This window comes from Marmota flaviventris, chromosome 4, assembly GCF_047511675.1.
Source record: "Marmota flaviventris isolate mMarFla1 chromosome 4, mMarFla1.hap1, whole genome shotgun sequence".
NCBI classification, from domain to species: Eukaryota; Metazoa; Chordata; class Mammalia; order Rodentia; family Sciuridae; genus Marmota; species Marmota flaviventris.
The window spans coordinates 76,293,745-76,319,157 of record NC_092501.1 but is presented as its reverse complement, the minus strand read 5'-3'; the positions used below and the strand labels follow the sequence as shown (position 1 = coordinate 76,319,157).

General features: G+C 44.4%; 1 pseudogene; it reads right to left on the bottom strand.

Moving 5' to 3' along the window:
* Positions 1–19,889: 19,889 nt before the first annotated feature.
* LOC114102440 (neuropeptide Y receptor type 4-2-like) lies at positions 19,890–24,856 on the bottom strand (annotated as a pseudogene).
* Positions 24,857–25,413: the final 557 nt, after the last annotated feature.

Below are 25,413 nucleotides of genomic sequence, written 5' to 3'. Positions count from 1 at the left end.
CAATACATCATTGGATGGGCAGAGGAGAGGAGGTCTGGCTTCTCTCTATATATAGTTTTGTCTTCCATCCAGAACTTCCCACCGGATAATCCCAACCTTTGACCAGCCATTAAGAAAGCCCCAGGCAGCCAAAGAAGTCAGGTCCCAAGGTCAAACAGTGGATAATACACCTGAACAAAAGGAGAATATCAAAAGGAGTCCAGGGCTCCTAAAAATGGTTCTTGGAGTCCAACTTCCTGATTTTCAAATGGGGAAACTGAGGATGGGAAAGATAGGTGATTTGCTCAATTCACCAGGTTGTGGCCAGGATGAGCTCAGACCTTTGTCAAATCATGCCCTGAAGTCCATTATATGACAAATTCCATGACTGCAACATTCCTTTTTATGTGGTTTCTTGGAATGCATGTGCGCTAAGATAATTTTTTAAACCATTTTAATCAGGTTCATTGCTTTGAATCCCTTCCCAGACAGGAAACATGCTGGCTGGCTGGCAGGAGGCTCAGCAACCAGCCTTGAACTCCCTTGACCTCCCCAAGCTGAGTTTTCCCACACAATGTTATTGTGGAATGCAAGCCAATAGAGGTGAGTGGAAAGAAACAGAACTAGCCCTTTCCAGTGGTTGCTCTGTAGCCAGAAGCTGGATTTATATTCAGAGAATATTGGAGGAGAAATATAATTGAATTCAAAGCATAATAAATTGAAGCCAATGCACTCAATTTATGGCAGTGTCTTCGTCTGCATCACATTCATTTGGGGGCAATCAAATTAGGGTGCCCACAAGTGGCCAAAATAGGGAAGGCTGGAGCCACATTTCCAGTGATAATGAGATCTCTGCAGTTAGATTATTCAGGAGTCAGGAGGGGGTGTTGGCCAAAAGGTCATTACTTAATTATGGGAAAGTTTATGGGAGGAGAAAAGGTGGGTTTTGGCAAGGGCAAGTGTGGACACCAGCCCCAGTTCCTCATGGGCTGGCTTTGGTTTTTACCTCCTGCAGCCCAAGACTCCTTGTCAGGATAACAGTAGCAGCACATACTTCCAGAGGCTAAGTAGACACAAATTAGATGAAGAGGTACTACCCATCCAGATGTTCAGGACCCCCAACTCTGTCCCAATGACTCATCAGCACCCCATTAATACCCATGATCCTCTGGTTTGAATAAATACCTTGAATTCAATGCTGGGCTCATCCTGGCAGCTAACCCCCCATATAGTCTTGTGGCTGGAGCCATTGCAGGCTTCTCTGATTCCAGAAGACTGGCCTGGGAGACCTGATCTGGGACGTGAAGTGGGCACCTAGGAAGCACAAATAAGCACCTAGGAAATGTGGGCTCCCTCACCACCCCCTGCATAGAACAAAGAGAACAGGCAACTCTCTTGTCATTGATTGGAGCCACCAAACCTTCACTTATTGAACACCTTGTATGCCCATGGTAAGAGGTAGCACATAAATACAATTTCACTCCATCCTTCCCAGACTCATGGAAGCATGAACATGCTCCAATGTGCAAATGAGGAAACCAAGGCCAGAGAGCAGATGCAACTGTCTGCAGCAATGGAGCAGGTGAGAGATGAAGCAGGTAAGAGATGGAGCCAGGGGTCAAGGCCAGCTCTGATGGATCTAGAGCCTGCACTCTCTGATAAGCATTTCCACAGAGCCATGGGTGCCCAAGCAGGTGACTCCACAGAGATTCTGGAGTTTCCAGGACCCGAACAGGGAAGCAGATGGCGAACCTATTGAGAAATCCATCCATGTTAATGTGAATAGTGAGGGTTTTCCAATCCCACATTCTCTTGAGAGGATTGTGCTATTGGAAATTAACAAAGGCATCTCCTGTTTATTTAGGCAGGAGCACCAGTAACCAGCCCCTGGCTGCTCCCCACAGTGGTCAGAATTTCAGCTATACCAGAGGAGTATCAAAGTGGTCCTGCCTAATCTCTACTACACCCTCCCAGGAAGGTCTGTGTGTCTGAGCAGGCCAGCGTGCCAGATGCCCTGTCTAAGGGTGTGTATATGTGTGCCCATGGGAGTGGGAGTGGGAGTGGAAGTACAGATGTCATAGGTTTAGGGCCCCACAAGAAACTAGCTGCATTCTCAGGCTACCTGCACTTCTGATTGACTAGCTATAAATCTGGGGGTTCCCACTAAGGACTTCAGGTTCAATAATTCATTAGAAAGATACCAAACTCTTATACTTAGGTGTTTTATCATAAAAGACACAAATCACCCAAATCAAGAGATACATAGAGCAAGGTCTAAGAGGATTTCTAAATTCAAAATAACCATGTCTGTGGGATGACTCATCCCCTTATTTCCCCTGGAACATACATGTATGATTTCCTAGCAGGGATGATGAAGCAAGCTTCTAGGTTCACAGTTTTTATTAGGGTTTCATTATATAGACAAGATTGATCACTATTGCTCATGTGATTATACTCAATTCCCAGGCCCCTTTATCTCTTCAAAGGTTGGGCTGATATCAAGTGGCTCAGTGACTCAACCCATGAATCACATCATTGGTCAGCCCCAACCTACAAATATCTAGGTTCCCATATGAATCACTACATCATTAGCATGATTTCAGGGGTCATCCCAGAGACTTTTCATGCATAATGAAGACATTCTTACTCCCCTGGGAACTCCAAAGATTTAAAAGCTTCCTACTGCAAACATGAGAATAAGGGTCACCAAATTCTTTATTTCATAGCACAAGAAACCTTAAGATATTCAGTGGCTCCAAATTGCCTTTGAGTAAGTCAAATCTCCAGTAATTCCAAGACAGCCCTTTCCTCCTTTTCTATACCCAACTTCCACCTCTAAGGCCATAGTGGGCATCTTAAACTCCCCATATAGCCACAATCACTAGGTATTTTTCCATCTCTGGGAAGAAGCTTTGCATGTTCTCCAGATCCTCCCTATCCTTTCTACTTTGATGTTTCCACTACATTGACACATGATCATCTGCCCACCTTTCCATCTACTTAATAAGGCTATGAGTACCCTGAGGCCAGTGCTCCCTCAGGACCAAACTCTTGCTCCCATAGCTGACCTGAACACATGGTTCCAGGTCTGTAGAGACTGTACCACCTCAAATCCCTGAGAACTGTCAATTGGAAGTTGCATTAATATTTTTCCCTGATAAACTGATAAGGTGCATCATTGTCAAGCCCTAAAGCATGGGATGGCCACAGTATTTGCATTTACCCTTATTCTCTAAAGTTGAGCACAGGTTGTGCCAGCAGCTGACTCAAGGGCCAAAAGACTTGCAAAGGTCTGATCAGAACAGTTCCCAGAAGGTCTTCTGGCCAGAAACATGGCATAACTTCAAGATGGTTGGTCCTCAAGTGCCCCCACCCAGAGAAGCTTAGAGTGCTGTCCCAAGATGATTCCCACAGCTGTCCCAAGATGGTTCCCATTCTATAGTCATAATTAGATCGGAGTATAGGTTGGTTTCTTTGGTGCTTACAATGTTCAGTGTTTTCATCTGGGTGCTGGTTGCATGGTTCACTTAGCAAAAATAAGTTGTACACTTGTAATATGTGTGTATTTTTGTTTCTATATTTACCTCTATAAATATTGCATGTAAAATGTTATTTTTAAACAAAAACCAAAACCAAAAAATTCCTCTTGTCCAGTTTCTTAGGCACATGTATAGTGTTTTATTCATAAACCAACTTATTAATCACAAGAATATGTCAGATGTTCAGAACAGGTTCTCAAAGAGATGTTGGATCCCTTTTCATGTCTCTTTAGTTGTGTGATACACCTGTAGGGGGCAACAAATGTTATTTAAATTTAAGTCCCATATGCTAGAATTCATGAGGTTGTCCAAATCTTCATGGAGCCCCATGGTGAGATTCAAGGTACAGATTCCTATTTTGATGTCCAAATCAAGCAAGACACATCTATGTGAAGAACTTAAGAGTTTCTATCAGTCATGATTCTTCTTGTTGCAGATATGATATTTTCCTAGATACCTACTGCTGCATAATAAATTACTTGCAAAGATAGTGGCTTAAAACTACCACTTGTCCTTGTCTCTCACAGTTGGGAGGCTTGGCTGGGCTTAGCCAGGCAGGTCTCTCTTGAGGTCTTTCACCTGGTTTGTCAGATGGAATCTGAGACATCTCAGAGGCCACCAGGCTGGACATTGAAGGCTGTCAGCTGAGACTGAGTGAGGGCTGTGGTTGGAGACTTATTCATGGCTTCTCCATGTGTCTTGGGCTTTTCCCAGCATGACATCTGGATTCAGAAAGTCAGCCTTGGGAAGCTGATCTTTTTTTAGTCCTGATGTTTGAAGGGGTCACAGTATCACATCTGCCACAACATATTGGTCAAAAAAATCATTGAACTCACCTAGATTCAAGGGAAGGAACAGAGATCCAACTTCTCAAGAGGAGCTCTGTCAAGGATTTGGGGCCATTTCTGATCCTCCTGAAAGACACAGCATGTAAAGCAAATATATTGGCTTGCCTATGTGGAACACCCACACCTAGGATGTTGAGAAATTGTCGGAACCAGTCAATTCAAGCAATGTCCTCAGACATTCCCTCTCTACCACCCAACTTTGCAGGTCTCTTCTGTATATCAGCTCCAAACCCATTATTTTCATGAGACATCAAGATAACATTCAGAGGCCAAAGCCCACATACTCCTTTAGCACATACAGAGACAAAATTCCCCTCACAGCATTCAGTTTCCCAGTAATGGACTTTGGCTTGCCCTATTGTGTCACCCTGAGCCAATAAGCTTGTGCAATGTATGAAACCCTGGCCAACAGGGTACTCTGAAAACCCAGTGGAAGAGGGACTCCTTTTATCAGGGTCCCAGCAGAATCACATAGCATGGTAGAAAGAAGGAACCTTTGTTAAAGAAATTTCTGTGTCCCCATTTGTGTTAGGAAATCAATTTTATGTTTTCCCATGCTTGAACTGGAATTCATATAATCAAACACACTGTTTGTTAAGATTTTGGACTCAGACTGAATCACACACCAAATTTCCTGGATCTTTAGTTTGCAGATGGAGATCTTTGGATTTGTCAGCATCCACAACTAACTGAGCCAATTCCACACATTATATCACTCTCTAATGTGAAGAAGAAAAATAGGGAAAGGGAGGAGGAAATGAAGAGAGGAGTCTTTTTCTCAAGGTAGGGGATCTTGGAGGTAAGACTATAACTAGAGGTCCCTTGAAATCCCACAAAGGAGCCATGTAACCCAGTATTAAGGGACAAAGAGAAATATGTATCTGGAACTCTCTGGGCCTCCTTTGCCAGGCCCTACCTCCAGGTGTCATGCATTCATTCAACCCCTAGGTTATCTCCCCATTTTCCTAGGTCTATCTGAGACCATCTCCCTCCCCTGGCCTCTCTTGCCTCCTTTTCTAGAAAGTCAAATATTCCACTGGCCCTGGAACCAATTGAGCTCTTCCCTGAAACTTGGATTCTCTTCTCTGCCTGCAGATGGGTTCAATTCCCCACATTCCCCCAACCCCCATCCCACATTGAGTTTTGAGAGGATAACTCTAACTTCCAAGGAAATTCAGAATCATACCTATGGTGTGGGTCAATCAGCACGTGGACTTTCCATCAGCCAATAGGCCTATGTCAGGAGGTGGGAAGGTTTTGGTAGTGAGCACAAAAGAGATCTGAGCTCTTCTCCTCCTGGTTCTCTGTGGGATAGGGACATGCCACCTCTGTAAGCAGAGTCCTTAAGATTGGGAAGCCATTTAGACCAGTGTAAGGATGGTCCTGGTTTTCTGCCCTTTGCCCTTGTTTAATTATTAATTAAATCATGTAGTACATTGAACTGTGGCCCTCCAAAAAGATATGTCCACATTGGAATTGTCAGATCCCTGAGGAACTGAGCATATTTAGACAAATTTCTTTGTAGATGTAATTAAATTAAGGCTTGTCAGATAGTTCCTCCTGGCTTATCCATTTTTAATCAAGTTGTTTGCTTTCTTACTATTGAATTGTTGTAAGGTTCCTTTCTTTCTTTTTGGATCCCAGTACTTTGTCAGATAAGGTGTGAGCATTGTTTCCTGTAAGAGATGGAGAAAGAGAGGTCCACACATAAAGGAGAAGGGCCTGTGGTGTGGAGGAAGAGACTCGAGTGATGCATCCACAAGCCAAGCCTGGAGCCACCCAAAGAGGGAACAGGCAAGGGAAACCTCCTAAGGCCTCTGGGGGGAGTGCAGCACTGTGACACCTCCACGTTGGACTTCTGACCTCCAGAGGCATGAGAAGACCAACTTCCATCTTTTAAACCATGATGTTTGTGGAAATTTATTACTACAGCCCTAGGGGAAAATTATAAAACTTTTTTTTTTCACTTTCGAACTTGTCAGTTGGATTGAGGTGATACATTGGGTGGACCCTGTGAGAGAAGTGTGGGGAAAGGAAACAAGAAGCCAGTTTTCTAGGTTTTGTGCCCAACTTAGGCCAAGGACCAGGGGCTCAAGAGGCCAGCTTGAATTCTAGCCCAGTGGGTAGCCCAGGAGACAGATAGAAATTAAAAGACTGAAATTCAGCTGGGCCAATATGTCCTGCAGTTCCAAGTGTGGCTTCAGGAGTACATGCATCATGACCTTCTCTTCACAGGACTTGTGTAGCTCCACCCTGTGGCCTTGTTGGTTGCAGTGGCCTTTCTGTTGGCTTGTCTCCGCTCAATTCCTGAAGCTTTCCTAGGACCATGTCCCACACACTGGCCTTTCCTAATCTCGGTGGTCTCCACTGCAGCCTCAGAGTCCTCCTCACATCTCCATGACTTGCCCTCTCAGGGGCTGTCCACAGGGACCTTAACCCTGCTGCACTTTCCCTGGCCTCCCAGGCCTTCCTTTCAAATCTTGGTGGAAGCCTCCATGACCCCCTAACTCCAGCACCCTGCATTCCCACAGAACCAGCACCACAGGCTTAACACCAAGGTCTGCCACGATCTGGAACAGCAGTCAAGCCCCCAGGGACACTCTCTGCAGCAGCCTCTGAGTGTCTCAGTGGTTGAGCATGTTGAAAAATTTTCCTAGGCCCCTTGTGTTCACAAAGAGTGCCCCACTGGTCTCTTCTCAAGATAATTTTTATTTTTACATCCTTGATCCTGAGGTAGATGTAGTCTTACCAAGTCCCAAGATGCCCTCAAGCCATCTGTTTTTATTGTCTCTGGGCAAACTCTTCAGGATTTCTTTAGTGGCAATAATGTCTTTAAGAAAGGCAACTTTCTTAGCCCCAGTTTAACTTCCACATTTCAAGTCCAAGTTTTTCAATTTTTTTCTGCTCTGCTTTCTGCTCCTGAATATCACAATAAATTTGCTAAAAGCCACCAGCAATACTCATGCCACTTCCTGAATACTATGCTGCCTAGACCTTTCTTTTCCCAGATTTAGAAGTCCACCTCTTTTAAGATCACCCTTACAGAAAGTCTCAGGACATGGGCATAATGCAGACCACTTCTCAGCCAGAACATAACACAAGTGGCCTCTCGTCCCGATTCCAAATTCAGAGTTCCCATTCTCTGAATCCTCTTGCACTCTTTCTTCACTGTCCATCATCCTAATTGCTTTCTGGTCTTCTGAACTCGCACCAGAATTGGCCAGTAAGATCCACTTACAACAATTTAAAACATTTTCAGTTGGCACTGCTAAGCATCTCAAAATTCCTCTCACCAAATCCTTAAAACTCCACATGGTCAGGTAGTCACAGCAAGGGCCCCACTTCTTGGTAGCAATTTTTGTTTTAGGTAGCTCTTTTGCTGCTGCAAGTAAAAGATCTGACCAGAACAATTTTAGGGGAGGAAAAGTGTACTTAGGGGCTCACAGTTTTAGAGGTCTTAGTCCATAGATAGCAGACTCCATTCCTCAGGGCTCAAGGCTGAACATCATGGATGAAGAGTATGGCAGAGGGAAGCGGCTCACAAGATGACCAGGAAATACAGAGAGAGCTCCACTAGCCAGATAACAAATATAACCCCCCAAATATGCTCCCAGTGCCCCATCTCCTCCAGCCACATCCCACCTACCTTTAGTTACCATCCAAGTAATCCCATCAGGTGATTGATTCGCCGATTGGGTTAAGACTCTCATATCCCAATCATTTCTTCTGTGAACCTTCTTGCATTGTCTCACATATGAGCTTTTGGGGGACACCTCACATCCAAACTATAGCACTTGATATGTGCAGTCTTCCATATTATATGACATTTAAAAATTTTCTGGGAATCCTATTACAATACATCTTTATTGCCACAGGACATGACTTGCTGGATCTCATGCAAGACTTATTCTTATTTAATTCATGTACTTGAATTATGGCCACAAAGGCACTGAAAACTCAGTACATCAGTAATTGGCCAGGGCCAATACCTGCATGGTAACTGCCAAGACCAAACTGTTCTGAGGAAACTTTAAAGGCGTCTCCATCCCCAGCCATGGTGCCAAAACTTAAAAGAACTAAGGTTTTGGGAGAAGAAGGATAGCCCTAGAAGAAGTTTTTTTTTTTTTAGTTACAGAGTTCACTAGACAGAATTTTGTTACTAAAGGAATTAATCCAGAAACCAAATAAGGGAAAAATAGTAAAAATTAAGTAAATACTATAAAAGTGAATTTGTAAATATCCTACAGATATAAAATGTGTAGATATCAGTTAATTTAATTAAACATATTTTTAATTTTTTTAAAAAACTCTTCAATATCAACCCAGTAGCCTGTTATACCATAGATTATTTACCTTTTTCTCATGGCAAGATATTTAATTATTTCTCATATTTCACTGTATGATACCTGGAAAAGCATTTTTGTACATAAATCTAATGAGTAATGGGACTGGGGATGTAGCTCAGTGGTAGAGTGCTTGCCTAGCATGCATGAGGCTCTAGGTTAAATCCGCAGTGCCACCAAAAAAAAAAAAAAAAAACACATCTAAAGAGCAATTACAAATGTTTTCTATATAAATTCTGTCCTTCTCCAGGCTGCCTTTTCCTTCTTTGTAGTCCTGTCTTCAGAAGCCCCAGGGCCTGGCAAGATAGACATTTTATGATGACCTCCATTCTCTGATGACACACAGAACCCATTTCCTCTCATAATTAAATGACAGAATGAATGTATATAGGAGATCATAAGATTTAAAGAAAATGTCAACTTTAATGAAAATGACCCAAAGATAATGACCATAGAAATGACCAGGGGATAGCAGGGAGTGCTAAGAACAGAAAGGTCAGGGCACCTGGCCTCCTGGAGGAGGGAACAGCAGCGTGTACCTCATCTGGAGCTGTGCTGGTTAAGTAATCCTAAAATCACTGCCAAATGCCTGCTTATCCCTATCTATAGAGGGAAGTTTGCATATTTGCACAGTAACACAAGCCTTGGTTAATTGGTCCCTGTATTGATACATGCAAATTTTGTAGATTGCTGTGTCAACAGTTCTTCCTAGGGAAAAAGAAGAAAGGAGGATAAAGTACTGAACTCAGGTCAGAGAACTTGCTTGCACTAGCATTTGCTGCTCCTCTCTCTGTCTGCCTCCCTCTCTTCCTCCTTCCCCTGTCTCTATGTATCTCTTTCTCTGTTTCCCTGTTGTTCACTCCTCTTATTTGACATTATACCATCCTGCTTTCTTAAATACAGCTTGAGAAGCCCCATTTCCCTAAAGCCCGAAGTCTAGCTTGAATGCTTTGTAAGGGAAGTTGCCTTCCCACACAGTTAGTTGCCAGCAATGGCTGTAGTCTTGATTAGTTGCCCCATTGGAAAGATGAAGTTGCTAGCCTGGCTCTTCCCTGCTCCCCTCTTGGAGGCCCAGCTCATCTCCAAGTTTCTACTTCTATTTTTCTGTTCCTCGTGGGATATTTACTCTGGGGCCCATAGTGTACTGATGACTGTCCTGGAAACAAAGGCCTAATCCCTGTGCTTAAGGGGATAACAGCCTCGTGAAGAAACATCCTTTTTCTTTCCAGCTCTAAGAAGAACTGGAACATGTATGTGGATTCTACAGACATTAAGCTAGGCAATGTGTCATATGTAAGGAGCCAAAAATAAGGAATATGGTAGAATGGAGTTAAGGAGGGAGGTCAGAGCAAAGACAATGGGAAAGCCAGCTGGAGAGAGAGTCCTGCCTGAAAGGCCCTGGGCAGCACCAGGCAGCGATGACCATGCCATCTGTGATTCTATAGAGGGCAACTTCAGCAGCAGTAGAAGTCAAAATGCCCTCAGTTGAGAAGTAATGGGCAAGTGAGAGTGGCGGCTGTGAGTATAGAATACTTTGGCTCTGAGGGCGTTGGCAGAGTCATGGGTCAGGTTTTTCTAATGTGGTGCTTCACTGAGTTTGCAGGCTACAGTGACAAAGCTTGTAGCAGGAAAAAAATAAAGTAAAAGAGTGAGGATGACTTTGAGGACACAAAGCTGGGGGAGTAAGGCACTGTTGAAACCAGAGTTTTGAGATAAAAGGAGACTCACAGCTTTTCCAATTTTCTTCTGAATTTTGTTTTGCAAATTTGAAGAATGAAATCCATGGACAATAATGAAAGGGAAGAGTAAACAGAGTAGGATTTATTGAAGTGAAAATAGAGAAAACTCCTGCCAAGCAGGAGGGAACCTGATAGCTGGAGATTCAATTTGGAGATTTATATGGTTTGGGGTGAGAGAAATAAAAGTCCAGTGGTTCATTTTCTGAAAATAGGATTTACCCTTAATTGGGATGTAAGAGCCAATCATAGTCATTGTAACTGTAGCCCTTCCCTTTGCCCAACCCAATTTAAAAACAAACAAACAAACATTAATTGAAGGAAACATAACAAAATATAAGAGAATACAAACAAGTTAACTAAATTACAACTGTAATTCATGATATGAATGAGAAATTCAGCAGTTATAGAACTGACTCAAGATCTAGGAATTGAATTGATTAAGGGGCTGTGACTGTTGCTTTTCGAGTCACACTTTTGTTCACCCTAGTTTTATTTTGTTGTCCATCCTATTTTAAAATTAGCACTGCATAGTTTATAACACCGAGCACCTATCAAAACAAGGGGCAGTGCTGCATAGGGATAAATAGGGTGGGCTGCCTGCCCAAGTGTACTTGCTCACCAGACTTTGTTGGTAGCACACCTCTCCTGCAGAAATAAAATTTGCCTTGCTGAGCTACTTCCAAACATGTTTGACTCCTTGTGGCACCCCAGTATATCTAACACGGGGTATGACCACTGATCCAAATCTGTGTTAAACCAACATTGAAAGAGTGTCAGTGATGTTGGTTGTGTCCTTTAGCAGGCCCCTACCTCTCCACCCCATCCCACACCACCCTCACCTCTCTGGGACAAAGGACTTGGCTAGAGAGTTCCCACAGGTGAACCTCCTGGGTTTTTACATTTGAAAAAGGCCTTCATGGTGTCCATTTATATTTCAACAGATTAGCCTCCTGGGATAATCTCTGCCTTGAAATAAGACCTTAATTAGGACCCATTGCCAATTTCCTCACCATTTTATTCTTATTCAGTATGATGCATTAATTATGGGACTGACTCTTCATGAAGGAGGAATCCTCTTGTGCTTTGAATGTGTCACTTCCCCAAGCCTTAAACACTTTGACACTGCCCAGTCCTGAGCACCAGGCCAGCTCAGGCAAAGAAGGAGGGAGTAGGAGGCCTAGAGTCCTCTAGAGAAACTGCCTGGGAAGGCTTAGCACTGAAGATCTATGTCATGGAATGCAGCTGGGCCCAAGCCCAACCCCAGGAACAAGTGGTGGGCTAGCAATGCCATGATGTGGGTCACTGAACATCACACATTTTTTTTTTCTCAGCATTTTGTACATTGATGGCTCATTATTTAGTACCATGTGCCATTCCATGCTCAGTATTGAGAAACAATGATGTTGTTATCTGGCTTCTAACAGTCAGTTGCACAGCTCTGATGTGAAAAGACTTGTGTTAACTTCAGTGAATAAATTAACTAACAGAACGCTGGCTTGGGTGTGCAGGGCCAGAAAAGTCAGGATGGTGCTCATTAAAATGGGACTATGATACGACCAAAAATTATGGACCTTCCACTGTTTACTGTGTGTTCCACCTGTTGGTCCTGGCACTGATTCTCTCATAAGGGCCTCTGCTTGATTTCATGGAAAGGTCAGGAAACTACACATTTATTCTACTTCCCATAAAGATAAAGAAATAAGCTCTAAGAAGATCACAGATTCCTGAAAATATTCTGGTCCAATATTCTACCCCATTTGACTAATAGGGAAACTTCAAGATAGTGAGAATTAGGGACTTCCAAACCTCAGTGAAGAGGTTATATATAGTCCATTAAACAATGAGAAGACAGTCAAAAGGACCAAATAAGTTTGCTTGAATGGCCAGTCCCCTCTTCTGGACAAGTGTAGGGCTTGGAACTGGACACAGAGTCCATAACTCCTGGGTTCTGGGATTGCCTAAAAAGTATATCCTAGAGCCAGGATCAGGACAGTGAGGGAAGGACTAGGAGGATGCAGCCACATCAGGGCTCCCTATCATAGCTCACCCTGTTCCAGATCCCTGCATTCAACAGGACTCTCTGCTTGTGGATGAGACCATCTTCCCTTTAGCAAGCTAAAGCAAATTATTGTGGGAAAGGACTGAAGACCCCAAATTCTTTAAAAAAGGAAAAATTGCTTGAAATCCTACACACTGCCTGATGGAGCAGGGTTTATGGTAGAATCCTGCAGAGATAAGCTCAGGAACAAGTATGTTGACCTCTTCCAGGGCAGTGTACAGAGACCAAGCTGGGATGAGCTCAGACTCCAGGAAAGTGACCCTGGATCCTGGGCTTGTAAGAGTCAAGGAGGCAGAGCCTTTTATCAGGTAGGACCAGAACACAGGATCCAGTAATAGTGAGGTGTGCAGAAATCTGGTGATCTGCCCCATGATCAAGAAACAGCAGCTCCCCTCCAGTGTGGTCAGGGGCTGGAGTTTCAGCTATGTCCTACCAGGACTGATCATCTTCTGGATTCAGCTAGAGCAAGCTTCCTTGGAATTCTGCAAGAGATCAGTTTCTCCCTGAGGCCATCTTGCAGAGGGAAAGGAAACCAGGAATCAGCTGAATATGTTAGTTATCATTCTGCTGAAACCCTTCTCCTCACTGAGCCAAAGGCAGCTTTCTAATCGCCAAACTTAACAATGGTAGCCCCTGCCGGAATCCCTTGGTGTTGTCTCCTCACCTGTATTACAGAGTCAAACCGCTCAGTTGGAGATGGGAGAACTTCCACGTCATATCTCAAGTCACCATTACAGACACACCTTCAAACACCTTCACATCCCAAATACACCAGATCCCTTTGCTTTAGGTCCTTATACCTACTGGGTGCCCCCTACGCCACCATTGCTCATGATGTGTCTTCTGTCTTTTCCTAACCTGCTTACCTGCTTATCACCTAAATGTATCCTTCCACACACCCTCATGGAGAATGACTGTCTCTTATCCAATGCTCTGGCTCTATAACTGATCTCCTCATTGTACACTGTAGTTGTTTTGGACCTGCCCATCTGCAAGTGGTCTCAGTGACACCAGGCACAGAAGAAGTGCCAATAAATAATGAGGTTAAAGTTCACCAGCTGCATATGCCCCTCCCCAAGGCTAGGCTTTAGGCCTGTTGGCCCTGCCCACAGCCAGGCATGCCCTGATCTCATAGGTGGTAAAAGACCCAGGTACTTGAAATGAGAAGCTGGGGTGACAACATGCTGAAAGCTTAAAGGGCACCCCTGTTCACTTGGCACCACTTGGATAGAACTGCACAAGAACAGAACACATGTCACAGTGTAATCATAAATCATCTATAAAGCCACATTTAAAGAGCAAAAAAGATGAAGAGAATGTTAAGCAAAACACAGACTGGGAAAAAAATATATCCAGTAGACACGTTTAATAAAGATCACTTCTCCAAAATACACCATGAACTCTGAAAACTCAACAATAAGAAAAAAAAATCACTTTAAAAATGGGCAAAAGACTTGAAGTGACACCTCACCAAAGAAGACATACAGAGGCAAACAAGCATTTGAAAAGATGCTCCACGCCATACATTGTCAGGGAACCTCAAACAACTGCTCCATCCCTATTAGAATGACCAAAATCCAGAACACTGAAAATTCCAAATGCTGGCAAGGACATGGAGCAACAGCAACTCTCGTCCACTGCTGGTGGCAATGCCAATGGCACTGACACTTTGGGGGAACATTTGGAAGTTTCTCCCAAAATAAAAATACTCTTACCATGCAGTACAGCAGCAGGACTTCTTGAAGCTGAAAGTTTAGAGCCACATGAAAACCTGCATGTAGATGGTTTATAGCAGCTTTGTTCATAACTGACAAAACTTGAAAACAAGTTGTCCTTCAGGGTGAGCGGATAAATTGAGGTACATCTGAACAATGCAATATTATTCAATACTAAAGAAAGATTTGATTATCAAGCCAGGAAAAGACACAGGGGTAACTTAAGTGCATATTACTAAGTAGAAGAAGCCACTGTGAAAAGGCTACGTACCTTATGATTCCAACTACATTCAGTTGTTGACCTGGGTTGTGAAGGAGGAGGATAAATGGGTGGAGTATACAGGAATTTTACGGCAGTGAAAATACTCTATATAGTACTCTCATGGTGGACACACATCATTATATTTTGTCTAAACTCAGAATGTACACAGCCAAGAGTGAACCCTAATGTTAATTTTGGACTTTGGGTGATCGTGATGAGTGGTTAAGATTGTAACATATGCACTGCTCCCAAGGGAGATATGTTGGGGAGGCTGTGAGGGGGATGGGGAATGGGGGATATTTCTACTTTTGGCTCAATTTTGCTGGGAACCTAAAGCTACTCTAAAAGGTGAAAAAAAAGTGACATTGATTTTCATACTTCAACCCAATATACTAAAATACTACTATTTGACACATTATAAACCTAAACAAATTCAATGAGACAATTCCCATTCTTTTGGAGGGTGCTAGCTTTGAATCTCTGGGAAAATTCATACTCCACACATCTCCAGCTGCTCCCTAGTGGATCCTGCCAGTACAAGGCACTGGAGGAAAACTGTGAAGCTGTGAATTGAGACAAATCACAGTTCGAGTACTGAGTGGTCACACACATGTGGCCAGAGGCTACCGTGCCAGACAGCCTCAGAGTCTGTGTGAGTTAAGACACACTCTCAAGGAAGGCTGAAGGCCTGTGCCTGATAGTGCCCACACAAAAGGCTTTTATGGCAAACTCCAGCCATACAATAAGGGATGGGAGAAACCCAAAGGCTCTGGACTCTAAAAAGTGCTCTACCATCATGTTCAGAGTATATTGCAAGATTAAGATGAGAGTCTGAGAGGACAGAGCTCAGATGAGAACTATATTTCCTTTCCCAAAGTCACCAGAAGACTCCAGAAACTCTGGAGTGCCCCCACATCCCAAGGAAACATATTGGAGCCCACACCTGGTAAATTGTCCCAGATGTGAGGTAAGCTCTCCTACACAGTAGCACATCCCAGCTTCCACTGAACCTGGAGTCTAATGGCCCAGCCTCTGCCTGAGCCCTGGGGAGGCATCAGCTTCAGCAATCCTAAGGTGGTGCCAAGCAGAGAGTAGCCAGAGACCAGAGGATTTGATGTAAGGCTACTGCACACACCAGCCCTGTGGCCTTGAGCAAAATGCTCAAAGAGGTCTTCTCTGAGTAGCACCCTGCCAGGAAGGAAGCTACTGCCCTTAATCTCCCAGCACCTGTGACAGATCCTACTTCATGACTGAGGACTGAGTTTCTGCACACCCCGGTCAGTGTGGCCAGCTGCTCCCTAGTGGAGCCTGCCAATACAAGGCACTGGAGAGAAACTGGGAAGCTGGGGCAAGGTTGGGTTTGTCCCTCCCTATTGCTGCTTCCCCTAGGAGCAGGACCTGTTGAGGCTCCTTCCTCCAGAGGTGGTTGCTCCTTCTCAAAGCTGTAAAGGGATCCTGGTTGCAGTTTTCCAAGACCTCCAGAGCCAGCCCCCTGGTGACCCTGGTACACTCAGGCCCCTCTTCCAAGCCCAACCTCTTCTCATTTTTTGGCCTAATAACAATAACAATAATAGGGTCTAGCATGCTAAGCACTTGGTCACTCAGGAAGGAGGGAACCCCATCAGTTATTTCAACAGAATTTAATGTAAAAACCTGTGAAGTTCATATAAAATGTTGACTGGATGATTGTAAAAATGCAAAGACAGAATGCTAAGCTGTCACAGAGGGATGAACCATTGGAAGCAGTTTCCATGATAGGACTGGGGAAGATGCTGTTTAACAAGGCATACATATGTAGTTATTCATATACAGACTAAAAATAAAAAAAGATTCCCCAAAATGTAAGTAGTGATTATCTTTGAAGGCTATAACTACTGATGATTTCCTTAAAAACAAAACAAAACAAAACAAAACAAAACAAACACTTGTGGCTGGGGATGTGGCTCAAGCGGTAACGCGCTCGCCTGGCATGCGTGGGGCACTGGGTTCGATCCTCAGCACCGCATAAAAATAAAATAAAGATGTTGTGTCCACCGAAAACTGAAAAATAAATATTAAAAAGTCTCTCTCTCTCTCTTAAAAAACACTTTATTTCTGTATATAATTCATATTTTCAAGAATGAATATGATTACTTTTACACTGGAGAAAACAAGTCAATATTATTTCTTAAAAGAGGAAGGGCTGGATTGAGGCAGATTTAAACTTTCACAACCAGGATTCTGTAAGGTGATGCACTCTGAGGGTTCCCAAGCAGTCTTTGTGGGTGTGAGTCTCCAATCCCAACTGTGATGCTCCCCTGTAGGAAGGTTAACTCCCATTGCAGTTGGCAAGGTCAATTTCTGGCCCCTCTGGGAGCTTAAGAGATACTGAGAGGTACCAACGTTCACTGAAGCAATTTCTAAACTTATCAAAAATGATGTCTAGAAAGAAGGAAAACTGTTGTTGATATATTTTAAATGAAATAGAGAAAAATGCCAATGGACATATTTCCTTTGAGTGGAAATACGTAAATATGCGTTTAGCAAAGAATGACAAGGCTTCACAAGCAACACATCCACAGGAAGCCAGAGATGAGATGACCAACCAAAACTGAGTCACCTTTTTCCATAAGGGCAGTTTTGAAGACACAGGTCTGGAATGAAGGTTTTACTCCAATTCCCAGAGTGGGTGTTTACAGGTGCTCACCCAATAACCCTAAGTTCCAGGTTAATCTGTTTCCTAGAGCAAAGCTTCTTAACTTTAATGTGCATGTATTAAGCTGTAGATTTTTGACAAAATATGGATTATTATTTAGGAGGTCTGGAATGGAAACAATAATTCAACATATCTGACACCTGTGAGTAAGGCTGAGGCTGCTAGTTTTCTGACTATACTTTGGGTAGCAAGTACCTAGTATCTTGCATCAAAGCAATGGGGATCATTGGGAACCAAAATCAGGAAACAGCCATTCAGGTGTGCTGAATGCCACACTAAACAAGGGAAGAGGAGCACAGAACATGGTCAGTGAGACTTCCACCTACCACCCAATCCCTAATAACAAGTACCTTCAGATATTCAGTCTGGTGCTTCTGTCCTCAAGTATGCCAGCACCATAATGCATCTTTGTCCCCAAAGCATCTTGGCACCATTGAGATTGATAATGAGAAGCAAACTTCAGGCCCTTGCATGAGATCATCTGGAGAAGCATGAGGCCCTCAATTCTTTGGAAAACTTGAACAATGACATCTTGCCAGGAGGTATGTCTGAGTCTGGGCTTTGCTTACAGATGGTCACCTGGATCAGTCAGCAGCAGATGGCACCAGAGGATAAGCACAAGCTGTTTCCAATAGAGTGGCTCAAAAAATCACCTCAAAATCCCAGACAAAGTTTTAAAGAAAGGAACTAAAAGGGAAAGAACAGATGACTCAAAGAGCACTTGTCTCAGGAGTCACTTGCACAGGTTCTTTCAGGGCCTGGACCAAATATATCATGTGACTGCACAGTCTGCTGCTGCCTGACCCTTTGCTAGATCACCTAGACCAGCATTGGCCTTCTCACAGTGAGGATCCTTGAAGGTTCTGGCACTGAATACGTTGCCCCAGGGGATCATGGTGTGTCCAGTCACAGTTCATTCCATTGCAGGGTAATTCTTAGTAGGAAGAGTCAGACTGGGTCATCCCATTCAAGGTGGCCCAGGAACAATCTTGACATGTCTTTCTCTGCAAGAACAGGTTGTGCGTCCATGCCAAACATTGGACCTGGTTCAGGATCAAGGGAACTGGGCCTTGCCCTTCATGAGGAAGACATTCACATTCACTTTCTCCATCTCTCCTACTCCTGTCAGCCAGGGCCTCGTTAAGTGAGACTCAGGAATCCCTGTCCCTACTCCTGCTGAAGGGTACTGGGATGCCAATGTCCTGGGAACACTTTGACAAAACCATGGCCTATGGCCTAGGGCAATTCATCTCAGTGGTCAAGGCATGGATGAAGGAGGCTATAGACACAGCCTTAAGGATTGTAGGCCTCTGTAGTGAGTCAGCACAAGGGAGGGCCACAGAGTTTATGTCCAGGGTTCTCGTCAAGAGAGGTCCTGGCAGGCAGGAAGGGCAAGTAAGAGACTATGGGGACAGCAGCCTGACCCCTGACTCCTTTCCATGCTGGACCATAGCATGGCACATGGCTGTGTTCTAATACTCAGCTAAAAGTGGCATCTTAACCATTGATCTGCAATGGAAATCTTTTCTGGAGCTCTCTGCATATGCCAGAACCTGTCCTAGGCATGAAGTGTATGTGTTCTATAGCAATACAGACGTCATTCACAAGGCGTTGACAATCTCATCAAGGAGAAACACTTGCAAGTTTATGTCCAAAAAGGTAGCAGACACAGTGAATGAGAAAAATAATGTAGTAGGGTGTGAACTGTAGAAACTCCTTCTGCAGAGGGCCCTGAGGATTCAAGACTACCAGGATCTATCCTCTTCAGCTGGATACAACAGTAATCACACTGAATCGAATCTCCAGAATTCTTGCCACTTGTGAAGCACATACACACACATGTCTTCTCTCCCAGCGGGCAGGGGGTGACCAAGGTTCAGAGCTCTTTCTCCAAAGGTTACTTTCCTCACTTCACAGTTGCCTCAAGGTTTTTGGTGGGGGAAAACTCCCTGGTTTCCCAGGCCAGGCATCTGTTGCTGAGTTAATACAATGAACCCTTCCTGTTAGAGCCAGACACCTCTGGCTCTGCCATCCTGTAGCTCAAGCCACAAGGTGCACCATAAACTGCAGAATCTGGAATCAAAATCCTTCCAAAAATAAACAGCAGAACTATGCGAGGGTCAGGCTTCACAAGGCAAATAATGCAAAAATGGAATCTTGCCAGACTATCTGGGCCCTAAATCCAGGAATGATGGGTTTTATGGTTTAGAAGTGATGTCCCCCAAAAGCTCAGTGTGAGACAATGCAAGAAAGCTTGGAGGAGAAATGATGGGGTATAGTCTTCACCTAATCAGTGAATTAATCCCTGATGGGGTTAACCAAGTAGTAACTGGAGGCAGGTGTGTGTTGCTGGAGGAAGTAGTTCTTTGGGGGCGTGGCTATGAGGTATATATTTTATATCTGGCAAGTAGAGTCTCTCTCTGCTTCCTGATCTTCATGTGAGCTGGTTTGCTCTACCACAGTCTTCTGCCATGATCTTCTGCCTCACCTCAAGACATGAGGAATGGAGCCTGCTGTTTATGGATTGAGAACGCTGAAACTGTGTGCCCCTAACTAAGCCTTTCCTACTTTACAATTGTTCAGGTTGGGTCTTTAAGACACAGCAGTAAAAAAGCTGACTAAACAATGGGATTGCCAGCTTGCAGCATGTCCAATTAGCTATATTGAAAGGTCTGGCAAGGAAAATAGCAGAGAGAATCCTAGGGCCTGTTTAAATGGGGTTGGATCTTCCACTTAGCCTCAAAGACTCAGAGCATTGTGAGTAGGGGCAAATGCTCAACTTCTCCAAGGGTGAACTCTGTTGGAAGGTCAGCACCAGGGTCTTGACCTCTTTCTTGATGTTGGCATCAAGACATAAATTAACAGGTTGACACAGGTAGAGGCTGTGGCAATCATGTGGCATGCCAAGAAGATGAGGTTGCTGTGGCAGACAAGGATGACTTCATGATGCCAGTCCTCCAGGGTATTGGACACATGCAAGGGCAGCCAGAATACTGCAAAGGCAGCCAGCATTGCCATGAGCATCCAGCTGATCATTCTCATCTGCCCAGCTTGCCAGCTGTAGGTGCCCTTGTGGAACACACACCCCTGCCTCCACAGGCGCTGGTAGTGATGTACACAGCAGATCAGAATAACGCCCAGAGGGATGCAGTACTGGAAGAGAAGCAAGAAGGTGGTACAGCTAATGCGATGGTGGTACAGATAAAGTACAGACCACCTTGTCCACCAGAAAATCTAGAGCCTTGGAGTGGTTGTTGTGGAAGACATTCTCCAGGATACTGTTAGTCAGAAAGGGCAAGGAAAGGAAGCAGGCAATGAGCCAGATGGCCACAATTCCCATGGAGGCCTGGGAGATGCTGGGCTTCCAGCCTGTTAGGTTGATAATGAGCTGATGCTTCTCTAGGGCCACAAGGACAAATGAGAGGATGAATACTGTTAATGACACAAACTGGATAAAGGCTTGCATCTTGTGAAGGACCTTGCCAAAGATCCAATCAGTAGTCCTGTGAGTGGCTGGCAGATGAAGCACATGAGGAAGTCAGAGAAGGCCAGATTGACAATAAGCAGATTGATAGCATTGTTCTTCTCCTTTTCTTCATGATCACCCTTATCAAGCAAAGGTTTCCTAGGACCCCCACAATGGTCTCAATGCTGTAGAAGGTGATGATGAAAGCCATCGGGTTCACAGAATCTTGGCAGTGGTCAGAGAAGTTATATAGGACATCATTGGGTTTGCTCCTGTTTTCACCCTGTGGGGATCCTGGAAAGGGCAAGGCCAGGAAGTGAGAGGTGGTCAGGGTGGATTCGACAAGATTCCAGGAGCTCTTGAACTAAGGGGCCCACTTCACAGGTGATGCCTATGAGGCAGACAGACAAATGGGACTCAGGGATCATGCCTCCAGAATGGAATCCAGGGAGAAGCAGGGTCCATGGAGAAGGTTCTTAGCTGCTTCCATCCCAATAAATGGAAAATAGGAGCTGTCACCCAAGGAACTGGGACAATAGGAGCTATAACCTAAGGCTCAAGGGAAGAGACTGACATCTAATAGTTATTACCTTCTAGGAATCACTTTTGCATGTTGGGGATCATGTGTGGTGTTTTGTATATGTTAACTGATTTACTCTGAAAGGTATATATCAACCCATTTCATTGATGAGGAATCTAAGATTCAGAGACGTGAGGCAACTTACCCCCAGCCACACAACTAATAAAAAATGCGTCCCAGATACAAACCGAGGTCTGTGTGATGCCAGAATTTGTTCCATATATTCCTTCTTACCTCAGAATTCATCTGTTTTAATGATAAAGTCGTGGGGGAGTTGTATGCAGAGTTCAGAGGCAGAATTGTTCAGAAAACCCCTTGTCACATTTTATCATTTGGAGGCAACAATATGTTCACTTCATGCTCTTTAGGACAGAAGAATTTCTTGGAACTCAACACAAAATGCACCCTCTTGTTCTCAGTCCCTACCTGCCGTGCCAGCCATATTTCTCAGGTGACAACTTGTCAAAGGTGATGACTTTCAGGTTTGCAAATACTAGCTCGCCAGTACACCAGTATATTTCTGCTCTCATTATTGTTCATGAACATCTGGTCAAGGACATCTCTCTCCCTGGATCCCACACCATGTGTATGCTCAAGTCACCTGATGTACTTTGCAGTTCCTAAATGCACCAGATTGTTCCACACTTCCATGCCTTGCCACAGGCTGTTCATTCTCCCTGGAGCCTCCTCAGCACAAGGGACCACTGCCAATATTAAGTTGGGATTTGGACTCAAGAGCCTCAAAGAAGTAATGCCAATGACAGACATTTTGACATTGAAGAGTCCCCTGCCCCATCACAACATGCATCACTATACCCCACCACACAGTTTCACAGGTTCTCTAGTTAGTCCTATAAGTCTAGTTAGTCCCATGAGGTCCCAGTTCTCAATCTTCATTAAACATCAAAATTATTTGGGGGCATATTGAAAGTACAGATTTCAGGGCTCCTCTCCCTGGAATACAGTTAAGTCAGTCTGGGATGGGGCCCAGGAATCCATATTTTCACAAGTGGCCTAAGGGATTCTGATGAACATGATTGTCAGGCCCTATTTTGAGAAACACTATTCATGGAGGAACATCCTATTTGAGATAATCTATAATTCCCTTATATTAGCAACACCTATTTTTTAACATAACTGTGTCCTTCCTGAGCAACTTCTAACTTAAAGGCAATTCTTACAGAATGAGGTCAGATTAGACCTAGATTAATAACAATTTATCAGCTGTCATAAATGTCACTCATTGTACATTTGACTTATAGAGATGAGTCTTGTTTGACTTATAGAAATGAGCCACCTACAAGGTCAAATCAGGAATTTGCCTGACAGCTTACAGTCTGGTTTTTAGGCTCTGGATTTCAAGAGGCAGGACAGTTTTGCCAGCACCATGGTTTTCTAGCAAAAAGCACTATTTGGAGTTAAACATGACAAAATGAAATATACCAGGACAAAAACACAAATTTCAAAATTTGAGGTAGAAAAGCAAGCCACAACTTTACTGTTGTACTGGCTTCGGATTCAGTAAACAGGAGAGACACCCCAGGGATCTGGCTAACCATTAGCCAGAGCAGAGCACGGTCATCAGTGAAAGGCAACACCAGCAAATTCAAACTACCAACTGTAGCATGATCAGAGGGGAGTTACTGGTCAGGGAGGGATCTAGAAAATAGTCACTGCTTCATTCATTCATCTACTCAATCAGTATGTGTCAAGCCCTAGTCTAGAGACAAGGGCTGCAAAGATGACTCATATAGCCAGGGCCATCCCAGGGAATCAGACCACTAGGAATGAAGATGGACCTCAATGTCACACTGTTATTGCCCAAATCAGTGTGAATGGGGTGCCTGTGAGTTGGGAGATGAGAGAAGGGGTAGAGAGCATGGAGATGAGAGAAGTGACATTGATCTGGGACTCCAAGACTGAAGAGGAATCCCCCTTACAAATAGAAAAAAAAAGAAGGTGCAGAGAATACCATGGTGCAGAGACAGGAAAGAGGAAAGCTTCCTGTGGAACAGCTACAAGTTCTGAATACTGCAGCCAGGGTAAGTGGAAGGAAGTGGCAAATGATGAGGCTAGAGGGGTGGCCAGATAAGGAATGCTAAGTAAGCCACTGAACACCACATGCATTCCAGAAAGGTCATCTGGATATACAGAATACATTGATGGAGAGGGAAAAACAGGAGAAGATTATTTCTGAAGAAGGCAGCATTGGGAGTCAGTCTGGCTTTCAGCCCTCTTCTCAGAGATCCATTGGACAGTTATCTCACAATGGTCATCAGTAGGCTAGGACATCCCATTCCAATAGTGTTCACCAGTTCACATGGATGTCTGGGTCCAAATCAGCCCTCTTAGCTGCTTCTGGAGACAGGGCAGAGGGTATGAGAGAGCAATAAAGCAGGATGCAAATGACTGGGGGCCAGGAAAAAAGTGAAACTATCTGTTGGCCCTTGCATCTTTCCCCAGAGTGGTAGGGGCTGGGAGGAGCCATCCTGGAGCCAACTCCACAAATTCATGCCTGGAGGAGCCCTGTGTGCACAGGGACTGCAGATGTCCAGAAACACACTCCAGGGGAAAGGGCAGCAGCAATTAAAATCCTTGAGTCCCAGGTCAGAAAGAAGGCTAATTCTTTTAATAGAATGTGCTGGGAGGAGAGGAATACATGAGGGAGGCTCCTTAAAAAAAAAAAAAAAAAAAACACACAGAAAGAAGAAGGGACCCACATCCTCAGCCTTGTGAGAAGGATCATGGCTTTGGCTTTGAAACTAAAGGATCTAATCTTAGAAATGGCCAGAGTAAGATCATATAACTATTAAGGGAGTGGGTCACCTGGCAGCTGGTATCTTTGCACAAAGCAAGAGGTATGTGCCTGCTTTCTCATGTCACCTCTGGAGTCAAAACCAGATCCCCTATTGCATAGATACCATCCCGCTATGTGAGAAAAGAGCAGAGCATTGCCCAGTGATCCTCCACACGCCACCAGGGTACATGGTTGCCCTGGGTTCAAATCCCAGCTCTGCCGTCTATGAGAGGGTACCTATGCGAGGATCACTTGAACTGTCTGAGCATCAGATTCCTCAGCTGTGCAGCGGGCAAGGAGAGTAATACCCATGTTGCAGAGTGGTCTGGCTCCATCCCAGGTCAGGGATGAAGGGACAGATGGAAACATATATATAGGAAGTGGGGCTCCCCACACCTGGCACTCTTTTGGGTCAAGGCTTTGTCTTGGTTCTTTGAGCAAATGGGGGTAATTGGATGGGCCAGCTCCTGTTCAGGAGCTTTACTAGCCACTTGCTAAGAAGTATAGTTCCCCATTTTATAACCTGGCACATAATAGGTGATGATCAAATGTTAGTTCCCTTCCCCACTCATTCCACCAACCCCACCTAAGAGACCTCAGCACCCTCTGGGGGAGCTGCACAGCAACAACACAAACCAATTCCCCATCTTGGAAAGGAGACCACAAGGAGGGAGGGGCTCTCCTCACCATGGAGGGCTCAAGTTCTCCCAGGAGACCAAGGGCAGAGGAGACATCAGCTTTCACTTGCCGTCCCACTGCACGAAAGTTCTCACCATAGTCCTGTAATGAAGGACTTTTTAAGCTGATCCAGATGAAATTGTCATATCTGACCATGTTTGATCACATGTAAAGTTGGCGAATTCACCTGTTCAATATAAAAACAGGTCTGACAAAATGGTCATACTAACTGGTACCATCAGTCACCAGTGACGAGTTCTGCTCCCTCAACTGTTGAAATTTGAACATTAGAGAAATACACTGAGGCAAGCATATACAGCAGGGTTTGTTTAAATAGGGGTAATAGACTCCTCCCCAGAAGGAGAAGAGGACCATAGCTGGTATCCTGGTACTCCAAGAAGGGAGGTGTTCTGCCCTTTTTATAAGTCCTAGGCTTCCTTTGTTCCCCTGCTCTCTCCCTCTTTTATCTTTCTCCTTCCTGCTGTGACTAGGCCCAGGAATGCTCAGTGGGATGGCCAAAAGGTGGAAAACAGGTGGGCTGAAGGGGGGAAGGGCAAGGAGCAGCCCAGGATATACTAATTAACAACCTATAGCTCCCTGTAGGGAGGGGCAATTTCTGGGACAGATTACATAGCAACAGGTTGGAGCAGGGGCAGGTTCTTGATAAGCACAGAGGAAGGGCTGCAAAGGAATTCACATTTCAATCTCTCAGG